This window comes from Felis catus, chromosome D3, assembly GCF_018350175.1.
Source record: "Felis catus isolate Fca126 chromosome D3, F.catus_Fca126_mat1.0, whole genome shotgun sequence".
Lineage (NCBI taxonomy): Eukaryota > Metazoa > Chordata > Mammalia > Carnivora > Felidae > Felis > Felis catus.
In genome coordinates, this window is record NC_058379.1 from 58,473,363 (window position 1) to 58,500,775 (window position 27,413).

The following is a 27,413-nucleotide window of genomic DNA, read 5'->3' on the forward strand; positions in this document are numbered from 1 at the left end:
ACGGGAAAGCTGGGTCCCCTCCACAGTCCCGGCAGCCAGAGCGCACTGCTGCTGGCAGAGGTCCTGGGAAGGTCCTTGTTCTGGTGACCAGTGGGAAGCTGCTCTTACCTCCTCCAACGCCAGGTGGCTGAGAGAGATTACTGTGTGGGGCGGGAGCTGGGGGTCCTGGGGTGGCATTCTGAACCCACCCTTGTCCTGTAAAGGTCTCAGCAGCCCATGTGGGGAATAGCACAGGGGGACATGCCTGTGAGAGGCAGGGGGTCCCTTCCTGAGGAACTCCCACGGGAGACAACTCCCCAAACCCAGCTCCATCCCTTGCTCTGTGGGCACAAGACCCGGTGGGTTTGCTGATGTCCCTAGCTGGGTCCTTCCAGGGAGCAAGCAGAGGGCCTCACACAGTCACCTCTCCTATTGGAAGAAAGTCAACCTGGGCCTGACTCTGGATGCCCTCCCTGTGGCCTCCAGCGACTCTTACAGTCCTGGCCTCTTCTCTCCAGCCTCTCCTCTGACCTCGAGTCTCCGCCTGCCTGTGTCTCCCTCCCTGTGTAGACATCACTCTTTTAATCAGCCTTCGAGGGCCGCCCTCTCCTCTCGAGGCCCTTTGGTCACTAGCTCCAGTTGTCCTTCTCTGTACCTTCCTCGGCCCTGAGCCCTCCTGGGACCAGCCCTCAGACCTGTCAGTGTTACTACCCCCTGGGCATGAAAGGGAGAGCAAAGGGGAGAGGTCCCAGAGAACCCCAGTCCTTCAGAGTCCTCTATGACAGTGATAGGGGCTGGCAAGGCACCCAGGCCTACTACAAATGCTTTGTTTTCCTCCTGGTCTCCCAACCTATGCTCAGACACACTCTACTAGGCCTGGCTTCTACTGGAGAATGTGTCGTGTGTGTGTGTGTGTGTGTGTGTGTGTGTGTGTGTGGTGTGCATGCACATGCCCACCCATGGCTGTGTGTGTCTGTTGTATGTGTGGCTTCACCTTCCTGTGAGTACGTCCGTCCATGTGCTGGGGGCAGTGGCTACCTGTCCAGTGAATAAGTAATTAATTGGTGGGTGATAAAGCTATTAGCCCTAGAGCTTTTGAAAATAATGAATAAGGGTCCAGCAGATGTCAATATTTGAAAATACTAATTTAAAGCCTATTAGCTGAAACAAATTTTAATTAAACAGGGAATAATCAGGGTGATGAGAGGAAAATAAAGCTTTGGCCAGTGGCTGAGTCCTCTTGAATGCAGAGTGAAAAGAAGTAGAGGGACGGTTTGCATCTGGAGCTTGGGCCTGGCCAGTCACCACTTGGGTGATGAGCCAAGGGGAGGCAGGGGAAAGGTCAAGAAGGCCACATCACATTCCTGCTCTGGGGCTCAGTGGCCTCATCTGTAAAATCAGAAGGGGTCCCAGGATCGTTCTTAAGCAGACTTCTGTACTGGGGGAAGTAGCTAAGCAGAGAGGTTTTCCTCTGAGTGTATCCACTGGGGTGTTTCCAAGGGTGTTTATGATGGTGTCACCCCAAAGTGGCTGGGACAGTGCTCTCACGCCCAACAGTACAGTTGACGGGACACATAGCATTTGGAGGAACTCATTACTTTAGTTTTCCCAGATGGGATCATCTAATTCCCTAAAACCTCGGCTTTGTATAGACTTTAAATCTGCACTCACAGGAAGACCTTCTGGTGTCAGGTGGGTTATGGGACAAGGAGACTCTCAAGGAAGGTTCCGTTTTTGTTTCAGGTAGTGGCAGCATCGTAGGAGGAGATGTGCCTGAACATTCCAGGCCAGCCCACAACCCTGCAAATATTTGCAAATATTTGCTAAGGCCTCAGCGAATGTGTCTTTCAGAGGCATGGACACCTGTGTGACCATCACCAGATTTGGTGACAGTCAAGACATTCCTGGGGCTGGCCTCCCACGAGCACCCATCATGGTAAGGAACGTCCTTGTCACACTTGCGGTTGCCTACTTCATAACAGGGGCTGGGGCTGTCGCTGACTGTGTGAGTGGTGCTCTTCTATTTGCTGGAAATGTTACTCTCTATCTCGCCCTCTGGTACTTAAGTCTCCTGACAATATGCCCTTCGGGAAGAACATGTTTATTCACATTTCCCACCACCCTACTCTCTGACCCACCTTCTCTTGGAAGAAGGACATCCCCCCCGCCCCCCCCCCAGGGTGTGGCCAGCCACAGAGGGCAGTCAGCGGGCCAGGAAGTGGTGCGTGACTGTGCATCTGTGTCTGTGTGCGTTTGGCGCACCTCTTTGTGTCTGTGTGTGTCTATATGTGTACTTGTGTGTGCAGGTCTGTGCACACACACTCCTGTGTGTCTGTATCTGTGTCTGGTCAGGGGGAAAATCCAGGCCTGGATTTTCCCAGTAGGCAGCACCACCCCAGAGCAAGACTGCCCTCTTCCCAGGGCCCCAGCTCTAGCAGACAGACACAGGAGCTTCCGCTCACATCACAGCCTCTTCGGTTATGTATTTAGAAGGCCCCATGTTCCACAAATGATGGAGGTGGAGATCCTGTTAGCCTGGGGCTCCCCTCTGGCCTCAGTGCAGCCGGGGCTTTCCTCTAGGGCTTACTTCAGGAACCCAGGACAACCTCGTCTTCTTGGGACTGATCTTTGTTGAAGACATCCAACTTGGACTCACGCAACTCTCTGCCTCCCGCATCAGATGCCCGCCTGCGGTTCTGGCTTCCCACTTGGCCTCCAGCATCCCTGCCTGGGCCCGCTCTGTCTCCAGACTCTGGACACGAATGTCCAGACCAGCTGTCTCTTCCCACAGGCACCCACTTTGTCTCAGCCCCTCCCCAGGGACTGTGCCCCCTCCCTTACTCCTGCCTCTCACAGAGGGTGGACTTGGGCTCTGCACCCCTTCCCCAGCCACCCCAGGGCCTCAGCTTGTGCTTGCTTTGAAAGCGGACCTCCTGCCCAGTGCCCTGCCCCCACCTCTGCAGCTGAGGAGGGGCTGGGGGCTCCATCCACTCAGTCAATGCTGCTGGAATTGAAAGTTGCATAATAACCTGGGGCCCCTTGGAAACTTTTCATCTCAACACGGAGCCTGATTAAATAGCAACAAAAATAAATTATGTATACACAGGGTTGTAAAAGCACCCAGAGACTGGAGACTTGGGGTCTGTGCCTCATATAAATGCAAATACTGTAATAGCATTGCAGTGGGTCCCCTGCCCCCACCCCACACAGACCCGGGTGGGGACGGGAGGGTCCTGGGCAGGGAGGATGGTCTATAACACAGCTGACAAGAACCTCGAGCCAGAGCCTGCTGGGGTTTTAAACAAAACCTAAAGCCAGGCATGAAACCTAACTCCGTATAGAAAGAACTGACCTGGGACTCTGGTTTAGGACCTAGTTTGCAAACAAAAAGCTGCAGAAGCCAGCTCCTGCATCTTGGGTCTGCTGGGCAGGTGGGGGAGGATGCTGAGATGGGGGGAGGAGCACTGAGCAGGGAGCCAGGGGGCCTGTTTTCCCGTCTTCACCAAGATGCTGTAAGACACTGCCTCCTGGCCTTAGCCCCTCCTGTAAGGGGGTGGTGTGTCCTCCTCTCCAGTGACCGCCTGGAACGCACTCCCTCCACATGTCCCCCCTTAGGGGAAGCGCTCGCCTTCTCCTCGCCTCCTGGGGAGCACAGGGTGCTCACATTAGCAGCTCTAGCTGGGACTGAAGGTGGGGGCAGGAGCTTTTTATAGATGCAGGTGTCTCTGGTTACGGTGGCCTCCCCCACGCTCCCTCCTTTGCCAGCTTCCTCCCTCCACCCTGGCTCTGGGAAACCCTCCCTGGGCCTGGCCCCTGGGTCCTGGGATGAGTAAAGGGCAGAAAGGACTCCAGGTCCCACTCCAGTTGGAGTTGTGGGTCAGCTGTGTGCTGGGAGTGCTAACGGGTCATGGGGCCCCTCCACTCCCCTCTGCCTCCTGATGGGGCTCTCCCCTGACCCAGCATCAGCCATTGCCTGCCCAGCATCTAGTTCACTCCCTGGTATATATAGCAGGTGCCCAGTTAAAATTGTCCAACTGATTGGTTAAAGTCCTATGCTGAGGACTAACGCTACTTTTCCTGGTGGCCTATTGTCCCCTTCTTATTTTTGTGCTATTGTTCTATTATGCAGCTGCCCCCTCTCCCGTAATTATGTGAAACCTTGGTAAACAAGTCACCACAGTAAGATTAAAGTATTAAACTTCCCTGGCAGGTGAGCTCAGCACTATGTACTTTCCAAAGTGCCTTCTTATTACTTCTCTCATTTAATCCTCCTAACATATCTGCAAGGCTGTCTGGGCAGGTACCATCATGCCCAATCTACAGATGAGGAAACTGAGATCCCGGGAGGCAGCTTGTCCACACTCACATAATTAGGCCTCCTGAGTCCTAGGCATCTGTTCTGTGTAAAAGCTATAAAAGCACAAAATGGGTCTTCTGCCTTAAGCACTTACTTTTCCACCGACTGCAAGGAACAACGGGGCAAGAAGGATGCCGGTCTATTGTTGTCTCTGGGCAGGGGCTGAAAAACCAGGCAGCTCAGGCTTGGGTCTCATCCAGTCTTTGGGTCCACTCCTGCTGGGTCGCCAACCTCCAGGTCCCCGCGGCTGGTGAGCAGCCAGCACTGTACCCACCTTCTCATCCATGCAGCTCGTCTTAGATGGGGGCTATGGTGAGGGTCACCTGATAGCGTGGGGACCCAGGCTCCAGAGCTCACCCTGACCAGGAGAGTCCCCCCAGTCAATGCCTTGCACACCTGACCTGGGCCCAGAACATAGAGCTGGGAAGCAGGGCAGGAAAGAGAGCATCTGTTCTCCTACTACTTATTTGGAGACACCAACTTAGAGGAAGTAGAGAAGAACAAACAGGAGAAATCATGGCTGGGCTATCCCATCCTCCAACTTTATAAACAACGGCTGCAAACCATGCTTGCCGAAGGCCGCTCGTGTGTGGATCAGGCAAAGCCACCCCCAGCGGCAGGGATCGTGAGACTGGTATGCTGCTACGCAAGCTGGTGTGCCATTGTAAAATGGTAAAAATGTCCATACAAAGAGCGGCACTGGGTGTCATACCTGAGAACGAGGGGACTCTCTCTTACTGCTTCAGGGTCATCTCTTGGACTGCCCCCAAGGACAGCCACCAGGATGCATGCCTGTATATGGCTGCCGCCCTGGTGAGTCCTCCGTGTGTGGAGAGACTGGCTCTACCCCAGAGACATGGCCAGCATCTCCCACTTCCTGCTTGTACCCTCCTCAATAGTCGCCTGTTGTAGGAAGAGACTTCCTGCCTCCAAGGCTTTTCTTACTATGGCCTCTCAGCACCTTTATACTCTTTATATTCTATGCTCTTTCCATTTGCTCCTGGTTAGAAGGAAGCTTGCAACTCACTACTGCTAAGTTTCTTTCGAATGCCCGGCTCCTGTCTCCATCCGGGGTAGGCACATCACAGGAATTCTATTGCCACCCACACGTGCCTCCGGCACTCTATGTATGTCCAACGGACAGAATGAACCAGACACTGCCTGCTGTTGGAGTGACGTAACATGTGTCTGGGATGTGCACAGTGGGGTGCCACCCCTCTACCTTCTCAAGTTCAGTGCCTCCTGTGCTGATGTCTCCTTAAGAAGTTAGGGTGCTTCTTGGGGCGCCTGGGTGGCTCAGTCGGTTGGGCGTCCGACTTCGGCTCAGGTCATGATCTCACAGTCCATGAGTTTGAGCCCCGCATCGGGCTCTGTGCTGACAGCTGGGAGCCTGGAGCCTGCTTCGGATTCTGTGTCTCCTTCTCTCTCTGCCCCTCCCCCACTTGTGCTCTGTCTCTCTCTGTCTTTCAAAAATAAATAAAGGTAAAAAAATAATTTAAAAAAAAGAAGTTAGGGTGCTTCCAGGACTGCGAGAGCCAGAAGAAGTTTGGGAGATCATCTGAACCCACCCCTTCTTTCTGCAGGTGGAGACACTAGGCCCCTGCCTAGGGAAGGAGCTGTTCCAAAGCACCCAGCAGTTAGAAGTGACATGGGGACAAGACCCAGACACGGTGGCCTGCAGTCCTACACTGTGACGTAGCAGTTGATGTTTTCCTCTGTAAAGGACCATCATTTTCCCATTGTCTGCCCCCCAAATAGACTGAATGCTGCTTGACACAAGGATCACAGCTTCCACTCCGTCTGTGCCCCCGTCACACAAGTCACACCAGCAGAGCACACAGTGAGCAACTAAGAGCACTAGTGACCACAGAACCATTGTTGTTTGAACCTTTGTTTTAGGAAACTATCTCCAAATGCCACGTGGTGGCCACAACTATCTGTGTCTTGGAACATCTCATAAGCCCTGGCCAACTACAGAATGGGCTGCCTGGCAAGTGGGGAGATCCCGATCCCTGTTGGAAGGCGCGTGCACACAAAGACCAACTGACCATTTGGGAGAAACGCTGGGGAGAGTACTCCTACAGCTGGTACGAAACCAGACCACCTGGTTTCCAAGTTTCATCCTCTCTCTGAGGTTTTATGAATCTATCTCTTTTGGAATGAAAGGAGAGACAGAGAAGTAGGCTGAGTGGCACATGTCTGGAGCCGTGGAAGGTGGCTGGGTTTGTTGAAACCAGTCTTTGAAACTGGCCAAGCTCCTCCAGGACTTGAAATGCCTGTAAGAGGTTGAGTCTGGAAGGTTCTAAATAGAGAAATCCTATTGAGCACTCACTACACATAAGGCACTATTTAGCATGCTAGTTGCCACGGGTAAGACAGACAAAAATAAGGCTTGGTGTCTGGCTTCATGGAGCTTATAGTTTTGTTGGGCAGAAGAGAAGCTGCACATAAACTCTGAAACATAAACCATAAAAAGCGAATTAATAATACAAGAGTTAATTAATAGTGCCGAATAAAAAGAAAAGTGATGTTTCAAGGGCATACGTGATTGGCTGCCCAATGACAGGCTTAAACAACAAGGCCTTGGGTTACTCTGAGGATGAAGGAGCACCCATTTCTGGGTGCAATGCTCAAGGAAAGTTCTGGAGTCTGGTTTCTGGCATCTGCACTCTATTAATTGCAGTTGTGACACTGGGATTTGACTTCCAAGGATCATCCAACAAAGCCCACCAATGGTTGGAAGCCCAGGGTCACTCCTGCTACTCATCTGGGGGAGGGGGCACAGTCACCCATCATCTTCTTTGTGGGGGGGGCCTTCTGGGGCTCCTGTCCCCAAGGGCAGAAGCTGACAAAACAGAGGGCTTGGCTGTGGATCTTCCTGTCCTTCCCACCCCTGAGAGTGGGGTCAATTGCTTCATTACCCCAGCAAGGCGTGTTGTGCAGAGGGGAGGTGGGCCTGGGGGCGTGCTGGTGCTTCTCCTCTCCAGTGGGTTGACAGGAGGCACCAGAAGCCCAGGTCTTTGGGGACTGCATCACAGTGGGATGTGTTGGGAGACCACAGCTATGATGGAAGAACACCTACCACCTCTGCCTATCTCAGCAGAGGGAGTGGGGGGAGACTCTTGTCCCTGTACTGAATCTCCCAAGTCTCCCCAGTGTCTAGCTGGGGACACAGCCACCAAGGCCACCCTGGAACACTGGCCCCTAGCTCCGGCCCCCACTTTTCTTCCCTGCTGATGTCCTCAGCAGGGATAGCACGTGCCTTAGTCCCTTGTCTGCCATGGGCGAGGATGGCAGCTTGGCTGTGGTGGCAGTGGAGACCCAGATCTTTGGACCACCTCCTCCAAAACCCCAGGTGGGAGGAATGACAAGTCCACAGGATGTGGTGAGGGTCCTGCCCTCTCTCAAGGTGGCTCCCGTCTCTCCCAGCCGCTGTCAGCGCTTGTCTTGGTCCCCCTTTGGGGGATGGGAGGGTGGTGTTCTCACCAGACCCCATATTTTAGGACTTGGACCCTCAGCATCCTGGCTGCCTGTGGACAAATCCCCGTTTTAGTTGAGCTGAGATAAGGAGGAACTCTTCCTGCTGACTTTTCTCCAAGTGAAGAACAGGAGCATCTAGAAGCCATGGGGTTGGCATGTCTCACAGGACCCCCTGGGTTTATTTGGTGGACCAGTGACAGCTTGCAGCCCTGTTCTCCAGGCCAGGATACCAGGATAGTGTGTGTGTGTGTGTGTGTGTGTGTGTGTGTGTGTGTGTGTTGGGGGTGTGGGGGGGTGCTTCTGGCTTATGTGTCTGATGCATCAGGGCACTGTTGCCTGTAGTTCTAGTCTGGGTGTGTGAGGCCACCGCAACCTCCGCTCCACAGCCAGCAGTAGCTCCTGTGCGTCCTGTCTGATTTCAGTTCCCTTGGCCGCTAAGTTTCTCTCTCGTCTTAGGAAGGTCTCCAATCCTTAGTTTTCTTGGCAGCCTGACTGAGACAACTGACAGGGTTTGAACCTAACAAATGATCAAGTTCTTCCCAGCTCAGGATCTCGGCAACACCCACTCGCCTGGGTTCTCTGCGATGATTCATCTCTCAGGTGCCTCCCGCTGCCCCCACGTCATCACGCACACCTACCTCCCAGCTACACACCCAGCTCCCAGGCAGCTCCCTGCACAGGAGGGCACGCCCTTTGCTTCAACCTCCACGGACACCCTGGCCCTCGGCTCCCTAGCCCATCCTGGTGTCTTCCGGAGGGACAGACCCCAGGAGGACCCCAATGTCCCAGGCAGAGCCCCATCTCAACTTTGAGAGCTGCAGGGAGGGAAAGAGAACTAGTGGATATGGCCCAGGATGGACAGGGAGCGGTGCTTCTCCGGGGCCACGGGATGGAGGGGCTGTGGGTGGGCGGGGGTGCTCCAGGACCCCCAGGCCGCAGCCCACCTGCCTCTCACTCACCTCTCCCCTGGGCCGGGGAGGGCAGGCAGGGTGAGCTGGAGGCAGCAGGAGTGACTTCACATCTTTGTTGCTGTAGCTGCTGAGCTGAAAATAGTCCTCTCTCTCTCTCTCTCTCTCTCTCTCTCTCTCTCGGGCAGGCTGGCTCAGGGTGTGAAAAGCTCCGCTCCCAGGGAGTGGCAGGAACCAGCCAGGGGAAAGAAAAAAATTAACCACAGGCCTGGGGCTCGCTAGCTTAGCTGAAGAACGCGAGCGCCAGCTCTCCAACCCTGCTCAAGGATAAGCTAAGTCTGTGTAAGACGGGGTAACCGCAGACTCACCCGGCACAGCTCACTGTGCTCCTCAAATGCTCCCACTTTAGACTCGCATCTGCGCCTCCTCGTTTCCTGAGGGCTTCCTGCCCGTGGGCGCTGCGCTGAAGCGGCACACCTTGCAGCTTCTAAGCCTCCTGTCAGCCTGGACACAGATGGCGGCACCCTCATTTCACAGATGTGGAGACTGAGGCCCAGAGAAGTAAATTAGGCCGCCTAAGGTCACACAGCGATGAAGCCGCAGAGGTGGGATTGTGCGCCAGGCAGAGCTGTCTGCCCCAGCCCTCCAGGGAGCGTTCTGTTATCCCTTTTGACTGGTGAGGACACCACGGCCTGGCACATCTCCAGCAAACACTTGGGTCTGTAAAGGGTCTCTGATTCCTAATTCCTCTCCTGGGCTGCTGCCTGCTTCAGGCTTAGGACAATTGATGTGAGAATCTGTATTCCCCGGGGTGGGGGGGCCTGGGAGGGATGGTCAGAGACAGAGGCACCCTCCCCATGATGTGGGAGGGAGGGAGTTTCGGGGCTAGGCAGAGTGGGGACACTTCCCTACTCTGTCAGCCCGGGGCTGGCATTTAAGCTCCCGCATCTGTGTGATCACGGATAACTTTGTCTATTCCCAGCACGGTCCCCAACCTTCCTTTCCACCCTAAAGTACACCAGATAATTAAGTCTCTCTCAGGTCTCCTCAGTATAATGCAGATTAATTTATTATTTAAATCCGAATAGAATATTAGCTCATTGTCTTAATAGTTCTGATAAATGCTTGCAGGGGCACAGGATGGAAAGCCTACCCTTTGTCCCCCTCCCTAGGTAGAACGTGAAGACCCCACCGCCTACAAGCAGCTGATGGGTGGGTGCGTGATGGGGCTGGGGGCTGGGGTGGAGACTCCTCCCCGCACCCCAGGCCCACCTCCCACCCAAGAAGTAAAGGAGGAGATGGCAGGGAAAGGAGGAAAGGGAGCAGTTTCCCAAACTGGAGGCTTACGGGGCCAGAGCACTAGGGCCAGTTTCTGCATGGCCACCGACCAGTGGTCTGAGAGCTGGGAGGCCTCTCAGAACCTCAGTCTGCCCTCCTCAGAAATGATTCTGGGATAAGGCCGTCTTCACCAAGCGATCCTGAGGGCGCTTTTAGTGGGGTTGGCCATGGGGCAGGTCCCACGGAAACGAGGGTCACGGGGTGCAAACTGTCTTGGCTTTACCAGAACACCACCTCCCCGCCCCGGCCACATCCTTTGTCCCAGTCTTCCAAAGGAAGTCCCAGGAAGGTAGCCTCTCCCTGGGAGGCCCACCTCCTTTCCTCATAAATAATCTCGGAGGAAGACCACTCAGGCAGGCACCAGGCCCATCCTTGCTGCTTCCATTTCCTCCAAAGAGAGCCTCCTGGTCTCTCTTCGTGACAGGAATGATGAGACTCATATGCCGAGTAGCACACTGGCACAGGAAGTGTGGACATTCCAGCTAAGTGCCCCTCCTATGACTGAAGTTTTGCGACCCCCCAGATTCATATATTGAGACCCTGACCCCCCGGTGTGATGGTATTTGGAGGTGGGGCCTCTCGGAGGTGATCAGGTTTAGATGGGGCTCCGTGATGGGATGAATGCCTTTGTAGGAAGAGGAAGAGACCAGAGTTCTCTCTTTCCACCAGGTGAGGGCACAGGTGAGGGCCCAGCGGCCCTCTGCAAGCCAGGAAGGGGGCTCTCCCCAGGATCTCCATCTGCCAGCACCTTGATCTTGGACTTCCCTGCCTCCAGAACCTTGAGAAAGAAATGTCTTTTGTTTAAGGCACCCGGTCAGTAGTAGTTCATTACGGCAGCCCAAGCTAAAACAGACTCACTTTACAGGTATGGAGACTGAGACTAGAGGGTGCAGTGTGGGTGGTCACAAGAATAAACTATGTTTCCCAGATGCCAGTGTTCTCTGTTGACATAACAGATGTGCGAGGGTGCTTGGCATGATGGGGAGGGACACAGAGATGACTGCCATGTGGTCTGGTCTGGGCACAGACGGACTAGAAGACATCTCTTCACCACAACATGAGACCCACCTTAAGTAGCCGCCCTGAGGAAATGGAGGCCCATGAGGTCAGGCTGGTGGAGGGGAGGAGGCCACTCGGCCTCCCAATGCCCTGTGTGCCCACCACGTCTGATGCTTCCCTGGCTGCACCCTAACTTGGGAACAGTTGGTGTAGAGTCATGTTACCCTGGTGGCCCCCCAGGTCTGGAGTCGAGTGGGAGCCCTTGGCACGGAAGTTACTGAATCCAGCCAGGAAAAATATATGGGACACATCATGTGGCTGTGGTTCCTTCACACCATCCCGTCATACAGCTGGCAATTAATTTCCCCTATAAATGAAACACCTTTCATATCACTTTATCTGGAGAGCTTGAATTGACAGCAGCGGGTGTAATTTATACATACTTTTTACCCATCTGTTAGCATTCAGGCTTCAGGCTGCTAGCGTTTTTTTTCTTCAATTCTCTCCCCAAATTGAAAGGATTAGGTTAGGATTAGGTGAGTGTTTTAACCAGATATTCACAAAGGTGGATGGCGGTGTTTCCAGACGGCCAATGCCCAGGGGAGGCCCTCGTACAACGGTGGCCAGGTGGGGCTCAGTGATCTGGGAAATTGTCTCCACCTGAGAGCCCAGCAGCCCCCCACGGTCCAGATGCTAGCGCTGCAGAGGGCCTCGGGGACTCTCCAGGCCCGCCCTTCATTTTACAGATGAGAAAACTGAGGCTCGGGGAAGCAAAGGGACTTGTGCAAGGTTAAGCAGTGGCAGGAGGCAGAGGCAGAACTTGATGTGAGTCTGGCTGCAGGAAACCAGACGGAGGGTAGCTCCACTCTACCCTGAGAGGGGCAGAGGTGTATGGAGGGGACCTGGAAGTATTTGGCAGGCAGGGGACAGTCCCTCTTGCCCCCAGGTGTCCATGGAAGTGGATTTCCATGAAAGCAGGACCAAGTTAGGGCAATTTCTGGAGGCCTTTCTCTGAGCATGCATGCATCTGTGTGCACATGTACGCACCGTGTGTACAAACACTGGGAGCCCATGAGGGCTGTTCCACTCCCCTCTGAACATCCGAAGTCCTGTTATACTGTCCCACTGGCCTTATTTTCTCTGGCGTCCGATGTCTTCCTTTTCTAAGGAGGCTTCTTCCTATTCCAAGGGCCTTGAGGGCTAGAGCATGCAGGACTCCTTGGGGATCTCCAGGCCTGGCCTGGCCCATTGTCATAGGCTTCTCCAGCAAGCTCTCCCCTGCCTGTTTCCGTTTGAGATTTCTGGGGTTCCTATGTGGCATACACATGACGCTCTTTAGGCTGGTCTGGGAGGCAGGACCTGTTAGCCAGGTAGAATCATATCATCTGGTTTAGGCTGGGGGGCTGGTGGGGGCGGGGTGGAGGAAAGGTGCATGTCACCTGAAAAATATTTGTCCAAGACCTCTGAATCGGGAGCACACTGGCCCACTCACCCATACATTCAGGCAGCCACCGTGTATTAAATGCATGCAACGTGTACTACCCTGGCTTAGGCTCCAGGGACATAGAGATGAGCACCACAGGGCCTTGCTTTTGGAGGTCATGTGCAGGCCTCTGGCCCCAGGAATGGCCCACCTCTGCCTCTCGAGGGCCATAGCAAGATGTTAACGGCCACCACCTCCTTCACCACCTCGTTTTTGCCTGGACTCAGCCCTGAAGCCATTAGCAGTGTGACTCTGTCTGGTTAGAACCAGTACGATAGTTTTGTATTAATGCAGGGGCCTGAGGAGATTTGGCCATTAAATGTTACATTAGACCCAAGGTGTCCTGTACACGCTCCCGGTGGAGGTTTTCAAGCAGCCTTGGCTGGGGGGCCTTGGTGAGGGGGAACGTGCTGGAACTAACAACCAGGTGGAGAGGAGGGATGCTGGGCTGCACGCTCCCCCTGGAGCTCTGAGGACATCCTAGAGAACCGCGGAGGAAGGGCAGGCATGTCCTTGCCTCTCGTTCAGCCTTAGCAGGCCCTGCTGGCCATGGCTGGGTGCCCGGTTCGTCCCAGGCCCAGCGGGGCAGCAACCAAGCTCACCTCGCAGTCCCGGGGCAGCCCTGATTCACTTGTCCTCCTGTCCGAGGAGTACCTCTTCCTCGTCGGACCAGATGTCCTGAGTTTTAGCTCCAAAAATAGAGGCACGGGAGTGATGGGAGAGACAGAGGAGAAGGCGTTTCCCCTTCCATGAAGGAGGTGAGACCCGCAGGGAATAATTAGCGAATGACACGGGCTCAATTTAAAATTCGGCTAACTGCATCCTGTGGGGCAGGTGCTTGCTACTCAGAGCAGCCGGGAGAAGACAGGTGTGCATTGGCCCAAGTCATCTAGTCTTGCCATCAGCCGAACCACCCACCCCCTTACCCACCTACCTCACCCCATCTAAACACCCATCTACCCAATGCCCCACCCGCCCAACTAGCCATCGACCTGCTCATCCTCCATGGACCTTGGGCAAACCGTGCAGACCCTCTGAGCCTTGGTTTCCCTGTTGCAAGTGGAGGTATGAATTGTGCCTTGTCTCCTCCTGAGCTCGTTTAAAGGATCTGATGGTCCAGGAGATGGTCTGTAAAATGGGGTGAGGAATACAAATCCCAGATGGTGGGTATATTATTATTGTCACCCTTACACCACACTGCTGACATCGAAGCCTTCCTGACTTGAGGTGTTTTCCAACTCTCCCCTCCCGTGGACCGGTGACTCTGCACATCCACTGAAGGAGGAAAAGCTTGGGATTTGTTTTTAAACATCTCCTTCCAGCCACGGAAGGCGGGGCAGATCCTGGAGGAAGCTCCAGCCACCCAGCCTCCTCCCTGCTCTCCTGATTGTTTCAGACATTGTACACGAAGCTAGAAGCTAGCTCCTCCCCGCCTCCCCCGAACTCAGCAGCAGGATAAGGAACAAACCTGGGAGGGGGACAGGGGAGCAGGCCTGCGGGGGCTGTAAAAGCATTAGTGGCTGGGCTGGTTGCGGGGAGACTGCAGACAGATGCCGGATGTTTGTTTTCTCCAACGTTAGGGCCTCAGAACCAGAAAAAACAAACAGGAAGCTTCAAGATGAGAAGGCTAATTGTTTGGAAAGGAAGATATTATTTACAGTAATGGGGCAATTAGGAAGGAGGGGGTAGAGTGAGCCAGGGTGGTTTGGCTGGGGCAGCCCAGTCCACCCTGCTATGGATGGGGCAGGCAGGGGGCCATTATCTTGAGCCAGGCCATCTGCCTCATGGTCACCCTCTATCTCACAAGGTCACCCTCTTTTGGGGAAGGTCCACATAAAACAGAAGGTAACATCCATTTACCCAGAGTGGCAGCCAGATCACCTCCCATCCATCATGTGGCCCTAGGAGGCTTCTATTCTTTAAGGCTCAATCCAGTCCTCCTCCTTCAGGAAGCCCTCCCAATTGACTTGCAACTCACAGGAATTCGCCTTCCTCAAAACCCCCTGGATCTCCAGGTCTGAACTGCAGAGACCCTTGACCACACAACACCCTCTATCGGAGCTTCTCTTTCACTAGGGTCCCCACTGATGCCTGGAGCAGGGCCAGACTTGGGAAGGAAGAATGAACTGTACAGGGCCTTTGGGCGAGTGAATGGAGGAGGAGACAGGAGGGATAGAAGGCGGCAGCAGCAGCAGCAGCAGCAGTTCAGGTGAAGGAACAAATTTTAAAAGTGAGTAACATGGGCTCTATGGCCCCCAAGCCTCAGGTCCCTCCTTCAGCCACTGGCTCGCTGGGTCTTGCCAAAAAGAAGTGAAGATGGCAGTTGAGAATACCACACTCTACATGCACCAAACTCTTAGATCTCAGATTGATTCCGGCTAGTCATTTGAGAATACTCGAAAACTGCAGATCTCAGAAAAAAAAAAAAAAAAAATCTTTCCTTTGAAGCAGAAAATGGGCCATTTGCACATTAATGGCTGGGTGGGCCAAGAGCCCCTCCAGGAAGGGAGAAGGGATGCCCCAGTGTCACTTCTCCAGAGGTGCCCGAGGGTGGTGGCTGGGGTGATGGTCGTCACAATGCCATGATACTGCTGAGCAGGGCTTGACCTGCACTTCACGGTGGGCCATGAAAAGGCCCTATGGTGACTCTGGGGACAAGGAAACCAGACACAGGCTGCTTTCTGTAGACAGGGCGTGCTTCCAAATACCAGGAAACAGATCGTGCTGTGCTCCTCCTCTGGACATTTGTTAAGAAGTGGTTGGGCAGCCAGTAGCACAGACTGCTGGAGGGCGGTGGGAGCCACGTGCACAGGACTGGAAGCAACTTGGAATCTCAGACTTCTCCAAGGAGCATCCAGGCAGGGCTCCATAATCTGCCCCCTCTGCTCTGCTAAGCTCTCCCCCACTTTCCTACACAGTGCCTGCTGCCAGCCGCGCTGCCCTCTCTGTCCCCTGACGCGCTGGGTTCGTTTACACCTACCTTCTCCTGTTTCACCTATGCTCCAAAATGCTCCTGGATCCATGACTGCCCCCCTCCCCGACTTCCACGCGCAGTGCTCTCACCCTCTAACGCGCATGTGGCCAACACTCCTGCTTCCAGCTAGCGGCTCTAGTCTTCTCAAATCTGAGCTCCTAGTGGGGGAGAACCCCTGTTCTCTGCGACACCCCATGCCCTCTGTGCCAGCCTGGGAGGGTTGTGAGCCTCTGTCTCCTGTAGATTAGCACCACGCTGTGGGGCCCTGCAGGGGGACAGCCCTGGCCTATCGCTGCCTGATGGTCTCCTGGGATTTCTGTCCTCTCCTTCCTTTGCTTACAAACGTGGAGGAAGAAAAGACCGGGGCCATCCTTCTGCTTGTTTAAAAGTAGAAGCACCAGGTAGCCTCTGGGTTAGCAAAGGAGGTGAGGGAGGGTCTCCCAACCACACCCCTGCCTGTCCCCCTGCCCCCCCACACACTGTGACATCACTAGGGTGGGTGGGGAGAAGACGAGGCATCAGTCCTTGGATGGCTGGACAGACAGAGAGGCTGCCAAGGCCTGTCTCCCGGTCACTGTCCCAGGCTCCCCTGCTCCTGTATTCACAAACAAATGTGGGAGAGTGGGGAGCAGAACCCTGAATTCTGCCATGGGGGTCCCCGACATGGCATCCTGAGCCTCCCACCACATTTATAATCTCAGTCCCTTTTGGGTCCAGTCCATCCATCCTTTGTATACCAGATATTTACTGCCCACCACAAAATGCCCAGCAAGATGTCAACTCAACAAATATTCAGAGTGCGTATTCTGAGTGCGGAGCCCTAAAATAGATGCTAAAATTTAGAGGTTTATGTAACTGAATATAGGCCCAACGACACACAGTCACATGGATCTGTGAGATCCTCCTCATGATCTGTAAGGCCTGGCCTTGAATCTCAGAGCTGCTGTGTACTGTCGGCGTGGCCTGGGAGCAGTTACTTAACTTCTTCCTGCCTCGGTGTTCTCATCTGCAAAATGGACAGCTGTGCCAGTGAAGCAAGTTAGTGTGTGTGAAGCATTTAGACCAGAACCTACTACACTATTATTTCTTGGGTTTCTACTATGTGTGGGAACCTGGATGAGACACTGGACCCACCGCCCTTGACCCCATGGTGTTCACCCTGCTCTCCCTGCCCTCACACCATACAGACCCCCTGCTGGGCAGGAGGGGGGACCTCAAGCACAGAGGACACCAGAGCCCAGGAGTGGTTGGGGGACACTGTGGGCAGCTGGTCAGGAGCTGCTGCTTGAGACTCTGATGGGCTCTCGGAGAAAGACAACTGTGGGAGGAGGTGGAGGGTATCATGTGTGAGTCCTTTGAGGGAGCTGCAGTCCATTTACGCCGAGGTCACTTATGAATATTAAATTCTTTGCTCCAGGCTCCAAAGAGTCCCACTGCCCTGCTCTACCCAAAGGCCAAGGTTACAGCCATAATAAACAAAGCTGCCCTTCTCCAGAAGAAACACACTCTCCCCCCACCTTTACGCAGGTGTGCTCATGGGCATGAACACGTGCGCGCGTGCGTGCGCACGCGCACACACACACACACACACACAGATGCAGTATTGGAGAAGGAAGGAAAAAGTGGGGAAGTGCAGGGGGTGGACGGACAGGAGCAGTTTCCACACTCTTGGCTTGGGGATGGGTGATTCTCTGTACTGTCCATACCCACAAACCCAGCCCATGGGCCAACAGGCTCAGGACAGGGACCTCCAGATGAGGCCCCACCCCATTCTGCCTCCTCTTACTTCTCTTCCCAGCGAGGTTCTCAGACACCAGGTATGGTCACCAAACACAACTGGAGTTCGGCTCTCCACAAAATAAAGGGAGCTTTCCAGGAGAGGGTGCTGTTGGAACATCCTGTGAGTGGGATGCGAGCTCCTGGGTTTGCGGGCCTGCGGTGGGCCAAGCAGCCTGCGAGGCGTCAGGTGCAGAGGTCTGGGCTGGGCCCTGTCACAATGGAAGGGGGAGGGGGCTGCATTATTCTAACTTCAGTGCACTTGCTAAAATGCAGAAAGCCTGAGGTTGGGACCAGGAAACCCCCAGCACCTCCATTGCTGGCTGATTGAGAGGACCAGTCGGCTGAAGGGAGGCTGAGGAAGGGTGGTGTCACTAGGTCACTAGTTTGTCACAGGGTGACACAGCCACACACACGGAGACCGAGGTCCCCAGAGGGGCCTGTTTGAGCCCTAGCTCGCTGTTCTGCCCCAGTGAGAATGACTGGGGGACTTGCTTTCTCTGTTCCCCGCACTGGGAACAGAAATAGAACCGGGAAGGGTTTGCCAGTGTTTTGGGTGCTGAGTCCCTGAGGGGGTTGGGGCCTGCTAACGAGGGTCTGGCAGTCACAGTGCTGGCATCCGAATGTGTGCATGTAAGTCACCTCATGGGGTGGTGCTACCCTGTCTGGCTGAGTTACAAGGACGTGGTGGTTCAAATGATTAAGCAGAGGAGGGAGCTGTGGGCAGGGAGAGAGGCACGCACATAGACTTGCAGATGGGGTGACAGACACAGGGAGACAGAGGCAGAGAGGGGCAGAGGGACAGAGAGACAGGGACGGGCAGAGACACTTGGACAAAAACTTGAAAAGAAGGCAAGTGGGGAGAAAAGGGGGGGATGGGTCTGATTCTTTTCATGTCTCCAGCAGAGCCTCCCCCGAGAGGCTGGGAGAGGAGAGACAGGCACGGCCGACAAGCAGACCGGGAGCAGGGATCTGGAAGTTTTCCCTGCTCCTGCCTCCAGGTCCCTCTACCACCTTCCCTACTGCCCTCCTCCTCTTCCTCATTCTTACGACCCACCCTCTGAGTGTCCCCGCTGTGCCAGGCACCAGGTTGTTATGTCTCTTCTCATAACAAGCCTCCAAGGCTGGTCTTTACCTGTCCATTTTCTGGAGAGGACAAAGGAGGCTCAGGATGGACAGGACCGGGATTGTGACCTACAGCTTTTAGCACCATCTTCCCCTCATTCTGCCCACTGCTCCAGAGAAGGTCCCAAACATGAAGGTTTACGTCAGCAGGAAGAGACCAATCTGGGCTGTAAGGTTCTGTCCAGGTGGAGGGTGGGGGAGACTGGAGTGTGTGTGTGTGTGTGGTGAGGAGGGGGCTGGGCACTGTACAAATACTATAGCCATCCATCACTTCCAAACCCTCGCTACCCACATCCCGGTACTGAACAGATTTGGAGAGCAAGGACCTCGTACTGTAGGTCAGGGGCCTGCAGGGACTGGGCCAGGTCTGGGTGACTGGTGCAGCCCTCCAGGGTCCCGACCCACAGATGCTTCCTTGGGAGGCCATGGCCAAAGAGCCAGTTAGAACTGAGAACAGAAGACCTCCCGTCGTTCCCAAATGCACAGCCAGGCTCTCTGCATGAGGGGAAGCAGGAAAGCCTTGGCTGCCTATCCCACAGGTCAGGCCTGCGCCCCAGCTGGGCCACTTAGGACCTGTGTATCCTTGCTTAAAGTCCCTGACCTCTTTGTAACAGCTGCAGCACCTGTAAGATGGCCCTGGCCTTCAGGGTGGACAGTCAAATGAGATCTGTGTAAAGCACCCAGCCCACTTCTTGGCACACAGCAAGCACTCGATAAATATTCACTGACACGTCTTTAATCATGAACGCAATTACTTATTCTCCTTTGGCTGCTCATCCTCCTTTCCCTCCCTACCTCTCCCCTGCTCTTCACCCCCACCCCCTCTCCCCAGCCTGTCAATCCTGTTTTCAAAGGGTCTACCAGGTGTCACATCTCTGCTAGGCTGATGGCAACGCATGGGACGGCCATGGTGCTTGCTGGGGAACAAAATTCAGTCAGTTCAACGCCACTAGGCATTTTCTCAGTGCACAGCCCTGGGATTTGCACAAGACACATAGCCTGTCTTTTCCCCTCAAAGACTTTCCGCCAAATACGAGAGCCATGGCAAGTACACAAGTGACTTCACTCGCTCATTCGTTTGTTCACCATTTATAAACCCTTCACTGATTATCCAGCAATGTGTGACCAATTGCAGAAGTGAGGAAGTACAGCAAATTGTGTCAAGGCACTAGAAGTGAAGTAAAAAAGGATCAGTATCATGAAGGTAGGGTCCTAGCATTGTTAAGTCAGGTGAAATGACATGGGGGTTGCCCCTGCAGCCAGTGGGCGAGAGGCTCTGGAGCCCAGGAGCCAGTCACCAGACACACGGAGTCGGAGGTCACAGGATCCCGACTGTCATGGAAAGGTTTTGCTCTCATGGTCGAGGCTTCGTGAATAGTCTTATGTGTGTTTTATCACAGCATTCTCTCAACAGCCCTGGGAGGTAGCCAGGTGCGGCAGAATGTCACTGGGTGTCGCTAGAGATGCTACACAGGAAGGACAGCCACTTGCCCACAGTCCCCTGGCACTGACCTTCAGAGCTGAGACCAGAACCCCAGCCTCGCTTTCACCTGGGACTCCTCCAGCAGCTGGACTGAGGTGACTACCTTTGGTTTTTTCTCTGCGCAGTCTCCTCCCCCAGCTCTGGGAGCTCCCCAGTGGCCCTAGGCCACCCGGCGCATCCTCGCCAGCCAGAGGCACAGAGATCCCTTCTTGGCTCACCTGTTGTGCCCTGCTGGCGGTGGTACCTGCACCCTCTACCCCTCTGCACTTTGACCTTCTCTTCTGATTTGCACCCGCCCCGGTGTTTAGGTTTGGGCCAATGTCCCCAAGTTTTTATCGATTATATATCTTTTGGGGGGACATTCATTATTTATTCAGCCTCTCATCCTATCACTGTCCAAGCACTGTATACGAGCTAACCGGGCACCCCAATGGCCAGTACCCCTGGGCGTGTGTCTCCATCACCTACATGCACAAGCGCCTCCACACCCCCTCAGGGGCTCTCCGGGGCTCCCTAGGGCCCCTGCATCCATTTTGCTGACTGGAATGTGTCTCTTTTCAGAGCCACCCTGGTGAAGCCTCTGTCTTAGCACATGGTGGTATTTAGTGCTTCCCATATTAAGATGAGCCAGGACTGTGAGGGGGTCGAAAAGACAGATAGTACAGAATGTGGCATGGTCACCAGAGGTAGCTTCAGAATCTCAATGGAACCACCACACAACTGCTTGCTGTCTGAACCCAGAGAGTGAGTCTCCTGTCACCAGAGGAATTGAGACCCAGAGTGGCAGTGGGAGCCTGAGGCCTGGGCCAGTCTGGAAGACCGTTTCTCCTCTGGGAAGTCATAGGCCCTTGTGAGGAGGATGGGGTGGGGCTCCAGCCCGTCTCCCTGTCAGAGGCCTCTCTGGCCACGCAGCCCCCAGCCACAGCAGAACATCCCGGCTAGCCCGCCTCCCATGGATGGCCCCGTGCTGTCTCCACAGCCAAGTGGGCCTCCTTCTTTCCCCAGCTCCGCCCTGAGTGCCCGAGCAGGGGCATGTCCAGTTACGAGGCATTTGTTGACTGGCTGGGGTGGGGAGTGGCGGCCTCCCCACCCCCTTCTCTCTCCTGCGTGGGCCCTGGGAGCAGGCACGGGCCCCCAACAGTTCTCTGGCATCTGGGAGGCTGGCGGGAACTGCCATGAGCTGCTCTGACCGCCTTCAAGGGCACTGCCAGGAATAGATGCGGCCACCCTGCCGCCTGCGTGGGTCTGGCAGCCTCAGAGTGCCCTTTCTCCAGACTCTGCGCACTTCCCAGGGAGCGTCATCCCCGACTGCCTGCTTCCTTACGAGTGAAAGCTCAGCTTGGTGCCTGCTCCCAGCTCTTCAGAAAGTGTCGAGCCACTTTTTCCCAACACAGCCCAGCAGATGCTACCCCACCCACCTCTCAGCCAACAAGCTGCAGCCACTGGCCAGTCAACCAGACGCGGAGCCAGCTGATTCCTTGATGCCCGCCTGGTGCAGCCTAAAAAGCAGCCCCCGAAGGGTCTGTCCAAACAGGAGCCCTTAGTGACAGAGTTGTTCGCCTTTGATTGGCAGCCAAGAAACAATGTCAGGAAGGTAAGGTGTCTCGCTTAGAGCCACAGCTTGCCAAGGGCAGAAGCGAGCCACCAAGCCACAGCTGCCGGCCCCAGCCAGTAGCGTGGGGTCCACTGTGGAGAGATGGCTCTGGAGGCGGAGGAGTGGGGCTCAAGGGAGAAGGGGGTACCTGAATCCTTTTAGGTGTTTGGCATTCAGACAAGAAGAGGAAGGATGTCATCCAAGACGTGGGGAACAACGGGTTACCTCTGAGTGCCAGTGAGTGGACCAGTGTGGTCCAGAAAGTCTGCTCATGGGAGCAGAGAAAGGGAATGTGACCGCATGGACCCCAGGGAAAGGGGCACTGAAGGCACTGGGCACTCTGCCAGGAGGCTGGCTGCACGGCTCCCGGTGGGTGGGAGACTCTCTGCCACCCGTTCCTTCATTCTTATAGGATTCACTGTATGGCCCTTTGGCACTTACGACAGGTCCTATGCCAGGACCTGGGGACGGAGCACCAAAAAGGTCCCTGCCCTCATGACACACACAGTCTAGCGGAGGGAGACCATCAATAAAAACAACAAGTCAAGATGGGATAGATTGGGAGGTGATGGAAACAGCGAAGCCGACTAAGGGGGAGAGGATGCTGGCCCTGGGTTCAAGGGACAGCTATTTGATATAGAATGGCTAGGGAAAGCCTCTCTGATAAGGTGACATTTGAGAAGAATCCTGAAGGAAATGAGGGAATGAACCAAGTAAGCATGTGGAAGAAGAGTCTTCCAGGCAGACAGATAGCCGGTGCAAAGGCCCCGAGGCAGACGTGTGCTGAGCCAGCTGGAGGAAGAGCCATCTACAACCTGTGGAACGAAGGAGGCTACAAGAGTATCTCAGCTCACCTCCTAAGACCAAGCTGTTCAAATAGCCCATTCTGCATGCACGGCCCTATTCCTGTGTCTCACGAAGAGCTAGTGGGATTCCTTCTCTCGGCTAGGCGAGACAGCTGAGACACCTTTGCTGAAAGGAGATACAAAGACGGACTTTGGAATCTGTGAGTCAGCCAGGAGAGAACAGACGGGGCCCTGAATTCTTCACCTCAAGGTGCCTCCCTAATTTAACGTGTGGCTCTTTTCTTTGCCTGCTACCCCCTGCCCACTGTTCCTCCTTCCACATGCAGGCCCTGAACACAGCCTGCTCCAGCTAGTGAGAACTGAAGCCCCCGCCTGGGAGGGGAGTCCCGAGGGGCACCAGGGCTTCCTGGAGGAGGAGCCCAAGGAGTGTAGACCTTTGGTGTGGTCAGAGCAGGGCAAGAGAGAAGCAAAGGCTGAGAGGCTGCCGTGAGCATGTGCGTGTGCATGCATGTGTGTATGTGTATGTGTACATGTGTACGTGTGCGTCTGAGAGGCCCCACTGCGGTGGGGAAAAGATTCGTGTATGGGAAAAGTGGAGAAGGGTGGTGAGGTTCTGGCCTTGTACCTGTTCCCCTCTCCTTTAGGACCTGAGTTTGTTCTTTTTCCCTCTTTGTGTTTGTGTCTGTTTTTCTGCCTGAGTCTATCAGTGCCTCTGCGTGTCTGTGGGAATGTCTCTGTCTGTGTCTGTGGTTCTCAGGCTCTCAGTTTCCCCTCTGCGTGTGCCTGTCTGTTCGGCTGGGTCTCTTTTGGTCTCCCTCCCCCTCTCCTCCCTGCCCCCTCTCCTCTTTCTCTCAGAACAGGAAGAGGCCTGCAAAGGACTGCCATTTCCCCCCTCCGCCTCCCCACCCCGTTCCCTCCCCAGGTTTTTTCTCTCCTCCTTATTCAAGGCAGATAAAGTGCGCACAGCTGCTCCCAGCTGAAACGGGCCTTAATTGCACCCCCGTTGCCATGGCGATCCCTGATGATCTCCGTGGCTGGAATGTCGCCCTCCCGATCTCCCTGCTGGGGCCTCCGGGCTGCACAGCTTCGCTGGCCCCGGAGCTGACCCCGTGCGGCACCCTGGCAGGGCAGCGGGCGGCAGCCTCACCCCAGGCCCCCCCACCATGCCTTTCCCCTCCCCCACCCCGTGCCATTCCAGGGTCCAGCACGTTAACGCACACGCTCCGAGATGGGGACAAAGCATTCTTCTGTCACTAGTCTAGGCCCTGGTTTGGGGGGGTAGGAAGAAGGAGATCTGGGCTCCATCCCCTCACCTGTGGACCTGCCACAGCTACACTTACCAGGATGTGGGAGGGCTGCCAACGCAGAGCACCCCGTTTGTTGCAGTTTCTGTGGAGCCCTGGGCACAGAGCGGTGGGCACTGTAGAGGGAAGGGGTGCTCCGAAGTCCCGTCTAGGGTACCGAGGTGCTGCAGAGGGGCAGTCAGCGGGTCAGGCCGCCCCCCGCCCCGCCCCAAGCCCCTGCAGAAGACAGCAGGGGGAGGGTGGAGGAGGGCAACCTTGCTCGGGAGGAGAGGGACACCGAGGAGATGCCACTGGGGCCCAGGCAGAGCACTGTGGTCCAGGGATGTGAGCCTGATACACGGAGGTGTGTGTGTGTGTGTGTGTGTGTGTGTGCATGCCCGTGTATATGTTGGGGGATGTATGGGCCACAACCCTGCCTTACACTCCCCTTTCAGAGGACCCTCCCCTGGAAGCCAAGCTGGGCCACATTAGAGTGTGTGTTCACAGCTCAGTGGCTCCTGACAGAGGTCTCGGGGAGGCCGGCTGTACTTAGCGCCCTCGTCAGCACACCCGGAGGGGCCATCACATGTCAAGTGGGATCCCTCTGGGCAGCCCAAGACCTGCTGCTGGCTCTGTTCCCTCACTGTCACCTGCTCTTCCCTCTGGGCCACCCGGACCCTCACCCCTGTATCTAGTGGGGCCTGGGTGGAGTGGGGTTTTCATCTGCTGGATCTGCTGGGCCTCCACAAACACCCCCCCCCCAGCCCGCTCCCCACTCAAGCAAACCCAGAGGTACTAGAGGTGTTCCAGCACTTTCTGCCTACCCCACCTTCCTCAGCATCCATGCCCCCTTCTTGCCAGGCAGGCAAGGCTCCGCTAGCTGGTGCCAGAGCCCAGACCCTGCCTGGCTTCCACTGGTCCCTTCTCGGGGCAAGACCTCCCAGGACGGAGCATCTTTGACGGCCCTGCCCCTAGCGATGGTGGCAGTTGAACACACACCACCCCGAGCCACGCTTGGTAATATAACGATAGCGATAACAGCAGCGGGAATAATAACAGCCACTGCTTATCAAGCAGCCGCCACATGCAGGTGCCGTGGGTAGAAACTCTGTGCACCACGGTGTGGTTCCCTCACAAGCCTTGAGGTCAGGACTCTAAAGTCCACACAGATGGGGAAACAGGTGTCACCTACCCTGCCAAGGCCACTCCCTCTGGGTGGTCATGCTCGTGGGATCCTGAGGTGGACCCAGAGATCTATGTCTGCCCTGGCCCGGGCCCTGGCGAACAGTTCACTGGTGGCCTGGTGCCGCCCCAGTACCTTCTGTCTGTAGTAAGTAGTAAAGCTACAACTCTGAGGGGCTAAAAACGTCATCTCCTGCATCGTGTTGGAAGTAGAGCAGCTGTCTGTGGGGAAGGATTTCTGCATGAGAGTCAGTGTCAGTGGTGCCCCTGCCATTGAAACACCCAGCCTTCTGTTTCCCCCAAGTCCATGGGATAGTGCTCAAGGAACCATCTCTCCCTCTCTCTCCCAGGCCCTATGTTTGTAAGTTTTCCACAAATATTTGCTGAATAAATAAAGGAGCGAAAACAAAAACAAACAAGCAAAATAAACCCCCACACTTCTTACCCTTGACATACACTCTCACCCTGACTCCTCCCTTTTCTTAATCCTGAAAAGGCTATAGAATTCACCACCTCCCCTTCTGCACAGCGGAGACCCTAACATAGCCCCAGGCCAGATACCTGCTGCCTCCCGTCCCTCCCTGGTGCCCACCGCAGGGGTGAGTCTGAGACAGGGCTGGCATGTCACCTGTCTGTGTGCGACTCAGCCAGCCTGCAGAATCGCGTTGCCCCCTAGGCGATTGCAGGCCCTCCGGAGGGGGCCCGACCCCCAGCCTCCACTCTGACACCCCCTCCGGTTTCCTGAATACACTTTCTGCACCTGGCCCTTGACCAGTCGCTTCTTCTACCTGGACATTCTGCACCTGGCCCTTGACCAGTCGCTTCTTCTACCTGGACGGCCCTTCTTCCTCTTCTCCACCTTCAGAAATCATCTTTCTCACGGGGTCCGACTTACTTGCCACTACTTCCTACTGCACTCATTTTACCCCGCTGACCACATTCTGCCGTGTGCTGCTGCTGTTTGTTGAAAGAACAGATGTACACCAAGAGGCAGTTCAGAGAGAACAGGCTGCGTGTCTGGGGTGCCCCCTAACCCCTGAGCCCAACGCTGATACCCCTGAACGTTCCCTAACCGCCCTGGGGGCCGCTAGGAGGGCGTTCCAAGTGCAGATGGCATCTCCACTGACAACCCACTGTGTGCTCTTCCCTGGTGAAGAACTGGTCCCTTCTAGGACCCTTCACTTGGGCTGGAGGGTGCCAGCCCACATCCTAAGGGATGTGGGAGTTCGGACAAGGAGCTGACATTGAACTGGGAAAGGCTGGGACGGAGAGCGGTCATTTCAGGTGGGGGGGCCCTCAGGGGCAATGGCTCAGTGTAGCGGGAGACAATCGCGAGCAAGCTGGCTGGCCAGGGCTTACGGCTGAGGGTAGGATGCGGACGGAACATGGAGGGCCTCCAAGGCAGGACGTGGAGGTGACTCCATGCGGTCACCTGATGGTCAGCAGCCTGGGAACAGGAGCCTCTGCCCACTTTTTCTGCTAGTGATAAATAAGGTAAAGTAGAGAAACTTATTTCCCTTGAAGGAATCATGAACTTCTCAGGGGCAGGGGCCGATTTTCTCCCTGCCCCCACCCCTCTTCCACTCCCACCTTCTACCCCTTCGCCACCAGGTCCACCCAAGTCCTGTCACTGAGGTTGACCTTGGGCCTTGCTTAGGGTTAGATGAGGTGCCCTTCCGAAGGCAGTTTCCTCTAGTTCGTATCACCCCCTTCCCCCGTCATGCTTCCTCTTCACTCATCTGTCCTTCCAGCCCAAACCCTATTCCCTTGCTGCTAACCGAGCCTAATCACATTAAGAAAGGGGAAGGTGTAATTCAGGCCCAACAGAACTCCAAAAAACTGTATACAGCGTTGCAAGGATTTGTCCACCAAGTAAATCTCACCCCTTTGCATTCTATCAGGTGAGAAGTAGCTTCTCACTGCTCTGAAAGGTGCTAGGAGGCGCCAGGGGACGCGCCTCCCTGAACTCGGTGCCAGAGGTTGGAAACTCTGCTCCACAAAGGAGCCCTAGAAGCCCAGGGGCTCACCCCATTCAAATGGCCCCCGTAAGACCAGCAGGCTCCCCCGGTGACCCACTGCTGGTTGCAGAGGGATCAGTAACCCTTCACTGGCTTCCTTCCTACACCCGTCAGCACCTGCCTCAGAACAGTTAGCTCCCCGCATGCTCTCCCGGATTCTCCCTGGTTCACCTGGGTTTGTGCATCTCCTGACCTAACGTCACGTAAATTCCCTGAAGGAAGGCATGCGGCTTAAATCTTCCCTGCTTTCACTCTCAGCTTTGCTCATATCCCAGGAATGTGCAAGGCATTCAGTGAAACCACATCGACACAAGTCATGGCTACATGACAGGTGGACACCTGTCCCTGTGGAAATGTCCATCGGGTATCAGGCAAAAGAAATAGAGTCAGCCTGCAAAGGAGACTTTGCTCTGAATATCATGCTTTGTTTAATGAACTGTCTCCATGGGGGGCTATTAACACACTAAAAGATATACTTTTTTAAATCACATGATTAACCTTGGGAATGAAAGAGTCTATTAAACACATTGTTTCCACCTTACCATGCTCAGGAAACAGCCTCTAGATGTGCCAAGGCCCCTCATGAGGAGAATGGCCATCAGTTAACTAACAGCCATTGATCCCTTGT

The 27,413-nt window shown here is 55.1% G+C and overlaps 1 protein-coding gene and 3 long non-coding RNA genes across 53 annotated transcripts in view; 1 reads left to right on the forward strand and 3 right to left on the reverse strand.

The window, feature by feature from the left end:
* Positions 1-27,413, reverse strand: part of CELF4 (CUGBP Elav-like family member 4) — a 297,686-nt gene that overhangs the window by 165,732 nt on the left and 104,541 nt on the right. The gene's annotated exons all lie outside the window — the stretch shown is intronic.
* Positions 4,851-13,512, reverse strand: LOC123381158. The gene is made up of 2 exons (XR_006587842.1): positions 13,147-13,512; positions 4,851-12,420 (listed from the first exon to the last, which is right to left on the reverse strand). It is a non-coding gene; the product is annotated as an uncharacterized LOC123381158 (long non-coding RNA).
* On the reverse strand, positions 13,524-17,534 carry LOC123381156. Its single transcript, XR_006587840.1, has 3 exons — positions 17,305-17,534; positions 14,013-16,539; positions 13,524-13,672 (listed from the first exon to the last, which is right to left on the reverse strand). It is a non-coding gene; the product is annotated as an uncharacterized LOC123381156 (long non-coding RNA).
* Positions 17,569-23,423, forward strand: LOC123381157. Its single transcript, XR_006587841.1, has 3 exons — positions 17,569-17,927; positions 19,834-19,997; positions 20,464-23,423. It is a non-coding gene; the product is annotated as an uncharacterized LOC123381157 (long non-coding RNA).